We start from the raw sequence: 12171 nt of genomic DNA on the forward strand, positions 1-12171 counted from the left end.
AACACCAGGATGGATGCCAGGGTGTCCTGGCACTATCCACCCCTGACATTGATGTGCCCTTTGGAACTCCCTGAGGTAGCCGGGCACCATCCCTCTGCACGTCCTGGGTTTTGTGGCCAAATCTCCTTGCCCTGAGGCTCTGAAGACTCTGGAGGTGCTGTGGAGTATAGTGTCCTGCCTACCATGTAGTCGTACACATGGGGAGCAAGTCATTTTCCCTCAGAGCTAGTTAATAATAATAATAATAATGTTGGTATTTAAGTGCTTACTATGTGCAGAGCACTGTTCTAAGCACTGGAGTAGATACAGGGTAATCAGGTTGTCCCACGTGAGGCTCACAGTTAATCTCCATTTTACAGATGAGGTAACTGAGGCATAGAGAAGTTAAGTGACTTGCCCACAGTCACACAGCTGACAAGTGGCAGAGCCGGAATTCGAACTCATGACCTCTGACTCCCAAGCCCATGCTCTTTCCACTGAGCCACGCTGCTTCTCGCCTAGTTCCTCTGAGGCTGAAGGTAATGGAATTAGGGAGGGCTGGGATGTCATGTTCATTCATGCACCAAATCCTGTCCTTTCTTCCTCTGCAACATCTTCAGAATCTGCTCTTCCCTCCCCATCCAAACCGCTGCCCCATTGGTCGACGTGCTTGTCATATCCTAACTCAACTATAGCCTCCTCCCTGAACTCCTGCCTTCAGTCTTTCCCCTCTCCAGTCCACGATCATCTTTCTAAAACATCATTTGCCACACATCTCCCCACTCCAAAACCTTCAGTTTTGTAATCGTTGCCCATTCCTCTCTGCACCAAACAGAAACTCCTGATCAGCTGCTTTAAGGCACTCAATCAGCTCTCATCCCTCTTCTTCTTCTCTCTCCTCTGCTACTGCTACCGAGCTCCCATGCTTCTCTCCTCTCAAAACAGGCTACTCACTGTGCCTCGTTCTCGTCTTTGTCACCGCTGACCTCATGCTCACCCCCATCCCTTCCACCTGGAATGCCTTCTCTTTTCAGAGCCGGCAGACCACAACTCTCCCCTTCTTCAAAGCCCTTCTGAAAGCCCTTCCCTGAATACCCCCTCGTCTCCCCACCCCATTTCTCTACCTAGGTCTCTTAAACACTTCCGCGTCTCTTAAGCACCACACAACCCCCAAAGCACTTATGAAAACATTCTTATACTTTATTGCTTGTGTTCATGTCTATCTCCTAACAACTGTAAGCTCCTTGAATGCAGAGACTGGGCCTGTTAACTCTACTGTACGCTCAGAAACAGCATGGCTTAGGGGGAAGAGCACAGGTCTGGGCATTAGGGGGCCTAGGTTCTAATCCCACTTCTGCCACTTGCCTGCTGGGTCACCTTGGGCAATTCACTTAACTTCCCTCTGCCTCAGCTTCCTCATTTGTGAAATAGGGACTGAATGCCTGTTCTCCCTCCCCTTTAGACTGAGTCCCATGAAGGACAGGAACTATGTCTAACCTGATTATCTTAGCACTTAGCATAGTGCTTGGTACATAGTAAAAATCTAACATGTATTGCAATTATTATTACTTATTTACTCCTAGGCCCTTAGCACAGTACTTTCCACAGAGTATGTGTTCAATAAATACTACTGCCCAATTGATTGAGTGATATATTGATGTTGAATAATCCAACTCCTCCCTGGGAGCAGGCCCGAATGAGAAGCTTTGAACACTACCCATTGTGGTTTTCGAGCAGGTTTAAAATAGGGTGGGCAGGATTGTATGAGGTCTTTATGAATTTTCCACTTCCTCAAGGTTTATGGACTTAGCAACTTCTGAGGTTGGAAGGTAAGGGAAGTGAAAGGTACATGCTAAATTCAACTGAACATGATTCATGATCTAGAAAAACAATTGCTAGAAGAATTGCTAGAATTTCAAGAAAATGAAGTAATTTTAATGAGAGTACTTGAGCCCCCTCTGAATGCATTGCACTGGTCTAAGTACTTGGGAAGAATAAAACAAGCATCTGACACATTTCCTGCACAACAATAGCTTACACGACAATAGGGCAAGAAAGATAGCAATCAATCAATCAATTGTATTTATTAAGCACTTACTATATGCAGAGTATTGTATTAAGAACTTGGGAGAGTCATGAGCTTATAGTCTAGAGGGGGAGACAGGCAATTATATGAATAAGTAATTTATAATATATAATTTAAAGATAGGTACATAAGCGCTTTGGAGTTGGGGCAAATATCAACTGTCTGAAGGTCACAGATCAAAGTGCATAGACGACACGGAAGAGAGAGTGATCCTGGGAAAAAAGGGTTTAATTGGGGAAGGCCTCTTGGAGAAGATGTGACCTTACTGATGCTTTGAATTCAAAAATTTCATATCTTTTAAACATAAAAGTATTTACTGAGTAATTGAAATAAATAATTGAATGTACATTGAATAAATTCAGGAAGACTTTAAATAAGGGGAAGGTTAGTATCTGGCAGATTTCGGGAAGAGAGAGTTCCAAGCTGGGTGGAACAGCATGAGTGAGGAGGTGGAGGCCAGAGAGTTGACAGTGAGGGACAGTTAGATGGTTGGTTTGGGAGGAATGAAGAGGGCGAGCTGGGAAAAAGAGAAGATAGTTAAGATGGAGTGAGTTGGTGGAGAACCTTGAAGCCCATTGTGAGGTGCCAGTTAGGGGTTTTGAGGAGCAGGAAAATGTTCTTTGCAGCAGTGGGATGTATAGATTGGAGAGGAGAGGCTGGAGGCAGGGAGCTGAAATCTAAAATGGCATGGATGTAGCCAACCAACAGATAAGCAAAAAAATATGCCCAATATACAAAAGACTGACTGGTTGCATGCAGACTAAGCAGAGGGACCAAACTGGGAAGACAAGCTAATGATTTCCAGAGTTCAACCCTTCATAACTCAAACCTCAACGGGCTCAGTCCTGCCCTTGCAAAACCAGGCAAGGCTACTGCTTAGCCAATGGCCTGCATAGCAGACCAGACCCTAGAACGGCATTCGGAGGCTCACGTTCAACTCACAGAAAGAACTCTCTAGTTCTGAGAGGAAAAAGAGAAACTCTTTCCTTAAGATCTCTCGGCTTAGTTTCTTTTGGAATTGCAAAGGGAACACCCAGTGGAAGAAGCAAAACATGCCTGATAAGCTTTTCAAGTGGAGAAAAGGAAAATCTGCCATAAAGCTCCTTGTGGGAAGGGAAATTTCTACCAACTCTGTAGCATTGTACTTTCTCAAGGGCTTAGCACAGTACTTAGTACAGTACTTAGTACAGTACAGGGAAGCAGCGTGGCTCAGTGGAAGGAGCCTGGGCTTTGGAGTCAGAGGTCATGGGTTCGACTCCCAGCTCTGCCACTTGTCAGCTGTGTGACTGTGGGCAAGTCACTTAACTTCTCTGTTCCCTCATCTGTAAAATGGGGATTAACTGTGAGCCTCACATGGGACGACCTGATTACCCTGTATCTCCCCCAGCACTTAGAACAGTGCTCTGCACATAGTAAGCGCTTAACAAATACCAACATTATTACTCTGCACATAATAAGCACTCAATAAATACCATTGTTGATGATAAAAACCTGTTTCTGCCTCAGAAGAGGAAGCAGAGCTGCAGCGATGGTATTTCAAGTGTGGCAAATGGCAGAGGATCACCTCTTCCCTACCCCCTTGGGGGCCACCCTGGAGGAAGGACTGTCATCTGCCCTGCGACAGGTATCACTGAGTTACAAAAACTGCCAGGATGATGGAGTTGGGAGCAGAGCTCCCAGGGAAGGAATGCAAAATGTCATGTGTGCCCACCACCCCAGGCCCCAAGCAGGCTTTTAGGCACTAGGCCAAAGGGATGAAACCAGCTGGCCACAGTCATTCTTATTTTTTGTTTCTCCATTATCAAGGAAAGGCTACAGATTTTGCTCCACTTTTCTGGGAGGGAGGGAGCAGATGGTGAATTTTGTCCCGTGTACATCCTACTGCCCATCCACTCTGACAACAACCAAAATTGAAACCCCCACCACTACACACACACACACACACACACTCACACAGGAACACAAATTTCTTCATGACCCCAGCAGTTCAGAGGGCTCCCTGCCCCTTCTGGGGCTCTGAGCCTGGAAAGGCTTAGAGAAGCAGCATGGCTCAGTGGCAAGAGCCCGGGCTTTGGAGTCAGAGGTCATGGGTTCGAATGTCGGCTCTGCCACTTGTCAGCTGTGTGACTGCGGGCAAGTCACTTCACTTCTCTGTGCCTCAGTTATCTCATCTGTAAAATGGGGATTAAGGCTGTGAGCCCCACGTGGGACAACCTGATTCCCCTGTGTCTACCCCAGTGCCTAGAACAGTCTCTGCACATAGTAAGCGCTTAACAAATACCAACATTATTATTATTATTATTATTAAGGGTGAAGCCAGGAAAGGAACTGCATGTGAGGAACAGCTAACCTTGCCCCAACTCTCGGAGTGAAGCAGTGTTGCTTCATGTAAAAAAGCACTGGCCTGGAAGTCAGAGGACATGGGTTCCAATTCCGACTCTGCCACTTGTCTGTTGTGTGACACTGGGCAAGTCATTTCACTTCTCTGTACTTCAGTTATCTCAGTCATAAAATGGGATTAAGACTGTGAGCCCCATTTGGGACATGGATTGTGTCCAACTCAATTACTTTATATCTACCCCAGCACTTAGTACAGTGCCTGGCACATAGTAAGTGCTTAACAAAAACCATAAATTAAAAAAAAACCCACCTCTCTGGATCAGGGTTTTTTTGCAATAAGGAGCTCTGCCACTTCCTCTAAAATTCTACCCCCTCTACCTGAGCTTCTGACCTATCCCATCTCAGTTTATCAAAGCAATTGCCCCTCCCTTCTTCCCTCCATGACCTCTGTCTTCAACCACTCATTTTCAAATGGCCCCTTCCCCACTGCTTCCAAGCATGCCCATGAATCCCCTATCCTAAAAAAAACTCCCTTGACCCCCACAACTCCCTTCAGTTACCTCCCCATCTCCTTCCCAGTATTCCTCTCCAAACTCCTTGAGTGAGTTGTCTACACTCACTGTCTCCACTTTCTCTCCTCTAATTCTCTCCTTGACCCCCTCCAATCTATCTTCTGTCTCCTTCACTCCTTGGAAATTGCCCTCTTTAAGGTCACCACTGACCTCCTTTTTGCCTAATCCAATGGCCTCTACTCCATCCTAATCCTCCTTTCATTCATTCATTCATTCAATAGTATTTATTGAGCGCTTACTATGTGCAGAGCACTGTACTAAGCGCTTGGGATGAACAAGTCGGCAACAGATAGAGACAGTCCCTGCCGTTTGACGGGCTTACAGTCTAATCGGGGGAGACGGACAGACAAGAACAATGGCAATAAACAGCGTCAAGGGGAAGAACATCTCGTAAAAACAATGGCAACTAAATAGAATCGAGGCGATGTACAATTCATTAACAAAATAAATAGGGTAACGAAAATATATACAGTTGAGCGGACGAGTACAGTGCTGTGGGGATGGGAAGGGAGAGGTGGAGGAGCAGAGGGAAAAGGGGAAAATGAGGCTTTAGCTGCGGAGAGGTAAAGGGGGGAATGGCAGAGGGAGTAGAGGGGGAAGAGGAGCTCAGTCTGGGAACGCCTCTTGGAGGAGGTGATTTTTAAGTAGGGTTTTGAAGAGGGAAAGAGAATCAGTTTGGCGGAGGTGAGGAGGGAGGGCGTTCCAGGACCGCGGGAGGACGTGACCCAGGGGTCGACGGCGGGATAGGCGAGACCGAGGGACGGTGAGGAGGTGGGCGGCAGAGGAGCGGAGCGTGCGGGGTGGGCGGTAGAAAGAGAGAAGGGAGGAGAGGTAGGAAGGGGCAAGGTGATGGAGAGCCTTGAAGCCTAGAGTGAGGCTTTTTGCAGCATGGCTCTGTGGAAAGAGACCGGGCTTGGGAGTCAGAGGTCATGGGTTCGAATCCCAGATCTGCCACTTGTCAACTGTGTGACTGTGGACAAGTCACTTAACTTCTCTGTGCCTCAGTTACCTCATCTGTAAAATAGGGGTTAACTGTGAGCCTCACGTGGGACAACCTGATTACCCTGTATCTACCCCAGCGCTTAGATCAGTGCTCTGCACATAATAAGCGCTTAACAAATACAACATTATTATTTTGGCTGTCTTCAATGCTACGGACCTCCCCCTTCTCCTGGAAATTCATTGTGAGCAGGGAATGTGTCTGATTATTGTTGTACTGTACTCTCCCAAGTGTTAGTACAGTGCCCCACCTACAGTAAGTGTTCAATAAATACGATTGAATGAATGAAACACCTATCTCTACAATTCTGATCTCTCTCCTTCTCCACAATCTTGCATTTCTTCCTGCCTTCAGGACATCCTTATTTAAATGTCCCACCAATACCTCAAGCTTAATGTGCCCAAAACAGAATTCTTCATCTTTCCACCCAAACCCTGTCCTCCCAATTCCTTTCCCATTTCTGTAGACAACTCTACCATCTCACAACCTATAACCTTGACATTATCCTCAACTCATCTCTTTCACTCAATCTATACATTCAATCTGCCATGAAATCCTGTCACTTCTACCTTCACAACACCTCTAGAATCCAACTTTTCCTTTCCATTCAAACTGCTACTATATGATCCAAACACTTCTTTCCCATTTTGACTAGCAATCATATTTGTTGAGCGCTTACTGTGTGCAGAGCACTGTACTAAGTGCTTGGGAGAGTACAACACAACAATATAACAGACACATTCTCTTCCCACAATGAGTTTACAGTCTAGAGGACTGCATCAGTCTCCTCTCTGACCTCTCTGCCCGATCTCTCCCCACTCCAGTCCATACTTAACTTTGCTGCCTGGAGCATTTTTTCTATAAAACCCTTCAGTCCACATTTCGCTACTCCTCAAGAACCTCCAGCGGTTACCCATCCACTTCCACATCAAACCGAAACTCTTTACCATCAACTTTAAAGCAATCAGTTTGTCCCATCCTACCTCACCTCACTGGTTTCCTACTACAACCGAGTCTGCACATTTTGCTCCCCAACACCAATTTACTCCCTTTACCTCAATCTCCTCTATCTCACCATTGACCTCTTACCCACGTCTTCCTCTGACCTGGAACTTCCTCTTCTTCCTTATATGATAGACCACTCCTCTCTCCACCTTCAAAATCTTATTAAAATCACATCTCATTCAAGAAGCCTGGCCCTATTAAGCTCTTTTCACCATATTCCCACTCCCTTCTGAGTTGCCTATGCACTCGGATCTGTACACTGTAAGTACTTAATATTCACCCCATCCTCAGCCCCACAGTGCTTATGTACAGATCCGTTATTTAATTATATTAATATCTGTCTCCCCTTCTGACTGTAAGTTCCTTGTAGCAAGCAACGTGTCTACAAACTCTGTTGTATTGTACTCTCCCAATCGTATACTGCAGTGCTGTTCCTATAGTAAGCACTCAATAAATATCATTGTTCGATTTTGAAGCTCTAAAATCACATTGAGAAGCAGCGTGGCTCAGTGCAAAGAGCACGGGCTTTGGAGTCAGGGCTCATGAGTTCAAATCCCAGCTCTGCCACTTGTCAGCTGTGTGACTGTGGGCAAGTCACTTTACTTCTCTGGGCCTCAGTTCCCTCGTCTGTAAAATGGGGATGAAGACTGTGAGCCTCACGTGGGACAACCTGATTCCCCTGTGTCTCCCCCAGCGCTTAGAACAGTGCTCGGCACATAGTAAGCGCTTAACAAATACCAACATTATTTATTATTATTTATCTCTAAGAGATTGAAGGTGTTGACTACGGACTTAACTGTGAACCCCTAAGCACTTTGATACTCACCCCAACCCCAGAGTACTCATGTAAATATTCTTATATTCTATTTCTGCTCTCCCTAATCTATTTTAATGTCTGCCTCCCCCTGTAGACTGTAAGCAGGGATCACATGTACCAACTCTGTTGTGTTGGTCCTACCCAAGCATTTGGTTTAGTGGTCTGCACACAGCAAGTGCTCACTAAATACAATTTATTAACTCTGCCCAAACCTGTCAAGACTTTAGGGCTGGGGATCATTTACTGGGAAGAGGTCTGGGGGTCGAAGGAAGACAGAGCCTTTGCCACTCTTCTTGGGCACCTCTTGACTCTTTCCCAAGATGGACTGATAGGAAGAGGTGACTGAGGCTTGTATTTGCCTCTGAACCTGGTGGAGCTGGTGCTGATTCTGATCTCTGCCAGCTCCACCCCAGCCAAAACTGATTTGGTTGCCACCCCACCCCATCCCAGTCCAAACCTCACAGAAGGCACAACCTCTGCTCCAGTTAGTGCCTCATGCAACTTCCATCCCTTTAGGTTCACATGGCCCACAGGGTCAGAGGGGCTCAGGCAATCTCTTATCGGATGATGAGGCCCTTTCATTCATTCATTCATTCATTCATTCATTCAATTCAATCATATTTATTCATTCATTCAATAGTATGTATTGAGCGCTTACTATGTGCAGAGCACAGTACTAAGCACTTGCAATGTACAATTCAGCAACAGAGACAATCCCTACCTAACAACAGGCTCACAGTCTAGAAGGGGGGAGGCAGACATCAAAACAAGTAAACAGGCATCGGTAGCATCAATATGAATAAAGAAAATTAGAGATATGCACACATTAATAAAATAAATAGAATAATGAATATGTACATACATACACAAGTGTTGTGGGGTGGAAAGGGGGAGTCAGGGTGATAGAGATGAGGAGGAACAGAGGAAAGGGTGGGGTGATATATAGCGGTACATATAGAGGTGATATATAGAGATATAGAGAGAGAAAGAGATACAGAGAGAGGTGATATATAGAGGTATATATCGCTAATTTTCTTTATTCATATTGATGCTACCGATGCCTGTTTACTTGTTTTGATGTCTGTCTCCCCCCTTCTAGACTGTGAGCCCATTGTTGGGTAGGGATTGTCTCTGTTGCTGAATTGTACATTGCAAGTGCTTAGTACTGTGCTCTGCACATAGTAAGCGCTCAATACATACTATTGAATGAATGAATAAATATGATTGAATTGAATGAATGAATGAAAGGGCCTCATCATCCGACAAGAGTTAGAGAAGCAGCGTGGTTCAGTGGAAAGTGCCCGAGCTGCGGAGTCAGAGGTCATGGGTTCGAATCCCACCTCTGCCACTTGTCAGCTGTGTGACTGTGGGCAAGTCACTTCACTTCTCTGTGCTTCAGTTCCCTCATCTGTCAAATGGGGATTAACTGTGAGCTTCACGTGGGGCAACCTGATTACCCTGTATCTACCCCAGCACTTAGAACAGTGCTCTGCACATAGTAAGCGCTTAACAAATACCAACATTATTAAGGATGACACCAAGGCTTGTGAGAGGGAAAGGATAGTAGTTCCATCCACAGTGATGGGAAAGTCAGGGAGAGAACAGGGGTTGGGAGGGAAGATAAGGAGCTCAGTCTTGGACATGTTGAGTTTTTGGTGGCAGGAGGACATCCAGGTGGAGGTGTCCCAAAGGCAGGAGGACATGCCCCTGGAGGGAAGAAGAACAGGGAAGGAGATGTAGATTTGGGTATCATCCATATAGAGATGATAGTTGAAGCTGTGGGAGCAAATGAGCTCACCAAAGGAGTGAGTATAGATGGAGAATAGAAAGGGACCGAGAACTGACCCTTGAGGATACCCTACAGTTGGGGGTGGGAGGGGGAGGAGGAGCCAACAAAGGAGACTGAGAACGAATGGTCAGAGAAATAAGACGAGAACCAGGAGAGGATATATGATAGGGTCCTCGTAATAATCATTGTTGGGCAGGGATTGTCTCTATCTGTTGCTGAATTGTCCATTCCAAGCGCTTACTTCAGTGCTCTGCACATAGTAAGCGCTCAATAAATACAGTTGAATGAATGAATAATAATGATGGCATTTGTTAACAGCTTATCATGTGATAGGTACTGTACTACAAGCTGGGGTAGGTACAGGCAAATCGAGTTGGGCACAGTCCCTGACCCCTGTGGACTCACAGTCTCACTCTCTATTTTACAGATGAGGCAATGGAGGCACAGAGAAATGAAGTGACTTGCTCAAGGTCACACAGCAGACAAATGGAGCCAGGATTAGAACGCATGACCTCCCAACTTCTCAGGCCCGTGCCCTATCCACTACGCCTTGCTGCTTCTCTATCATCTTCCACTGAAAGAGCCCAGAACTGAGTCAGGGAGGGCTACAGGGCACCGCCCGTTTCACCACGGTGCCTTGTTGGACTCGGACAAGGTAGCCGTTCGGACATTACCGGTCCAGACTTTATGGACTGTTCCTCTTAGAAACATAAAAATCGGTGTGCTGGAGACCTGGCCTTTGGGTTCCCTACACTGTTTTGTGTAAGCAAAGAACCTTGATATGACAATGTTGAAATGATCAGAGAACAATAAATATTTATTCACGAAAAATTCAGTATCTGATAAAGGAAACCTCAAAAATCAGCTTGTCTGCTGCAGATGTTCCTAGCTTGAAGGGTGGCAAGGCGGTTAACCCAGAGTAGCTGTTTTCGTTTGTGTTTTCGGCACTGCTGGTTAGTGCGTGGTGAGCTCCGGAGTCAAGTTGCCCCCATGTTGGAGGTGGGGAAGGAAGACACCCAACAAGAAAGGCCAGTATTACAATCCTGGTTTGGCCGCGGGGTGGAACGACTGACACTGTCTCAAAGCATGAAAGTTCCCTTCATGCTATCAATGAGACCTGGGAAATGAATTACTTTTTCAATTTCTTCTCACCTCCTGAACAGAGATCAAGGAGCAGATGAAAGGAAGAGTCCCAAGGGAGTGGACTTTTCAAGGTGGGAAGGGTTCTGGGGTCCTGATCGTGAGGCTGAGCTCACTCTGAAATCCTCTAGGGAGACCTGGTGAGTTGGGGAGGGGACGGAAGAGGAGGGGTTGGGTGTGAAACCAGAAAAACCCTCTAATCTTTCTTTTACTACCTGGAGCTGTTCCAGGTGGACTAGAGCATGACTTGGGCCACTTCCAAGCAGATGTGAGCCCCTTTGATTCAAGAGGTCACCCCCAGGGTCCCCTTATAGCTCTGGGACCCAAGATGGGCCACTTACTGCACCATCACAGGAAGCCTGGGACTATTAATCCCAGAAACACCTGGGGCATAGAAGCCCCAGAGCCCACTCCGAATGCTGCCTGGAGTCCCAGTTTCTCTACCCAGTTGGATTCCTGGGCCCTAGCAGAAGCTACTGGAGCCATTCTTCTTCCTCTCTACATTGGCATGCCTCATCATGCAAGTGCTCAGCTCTTTGGGGCTTTTTAACTACTTGGGTATAGACCTTCCCATCTTCAAAGACCTCCTAAAATCTCTCCTAAAAGCCTTCCCAGAAAAATTCACAATATCCTACATCCTGAGCATGTATGCATTTTTATTCCTACTCTCAGGACTTAGGAACATATGTGTAATAATAATTATGACCCCTCCCATACAAATTTAAACGAGACAAGTATTGTTGGGACTTGAGACATTTCTAATTACAACACAACCCATCCTTCCCACTGACCCTCTCATTCATTCAATCATATTTATTCAATTGTATTTCATTCAGTTGTAATTATTGAGCATTTACAGTGTGCAGAGTACTGTACTTAGTGCTTGGGAGAGTACAATAAAACAATAAAGAGACACATTCCCAGCCCACAATTAACTTACAGTGTAGAGACCAGCTCACATTCATTAAGCATTATGTGGAAATTGCTGGGGTAGATGCAACAATTTTGGATCAGACACAGTTTCTGTCCCAAATGGGGTTGGTGATCTAAAATGGAGGGAGAGCAGGTATCACATCCCTACTTTAGAGATGAGGAAACAGAAGGCCAGAGAGATTAAGCAATTTATTCAAAGCTGGCCAGTGGCAGACCTAGGACTACAGTTTGGGTCTCCCGACCCCCTGTCCTGTGCTCTTTCCACTAGACCACAATGCCTCCCCTTGTGTAGAATTGTTTTCTGTATTTTCAATTTTTATTCAGGTATTTCACCCTAATATATAGCTAAAATATGTCTTGGTCTTCCTCCTGACACTATTTGGAAATAATTTCAGTCTGTCTCCATTAGATCCTAATATCTTTGTGATCTGGGAACACGGACCTAGCAAGCATTTAGTTCTGAGCCTTTTATTCTGAAGGTGGCCCCCAAATATCAATCGTTGATTAGTT

The sequence above is a fragment of the Ornithorhynchus anatinus genome, chromosome 11 (genome assembly GCF_004115215.2).
Source record: "Ornithorhynchus anatinus isolate Pmale09 chromosome 11, mOrnAna1.pri.v4, whole genome shotgun sequence".
NCBI classification, from domain to species: Eukaryota; Metazoa; Chordata; class Mammalia; order Monotremata; family Ornithorhynchidae; genus Ornithorhynchus; species Ornithorhynchus anatinus.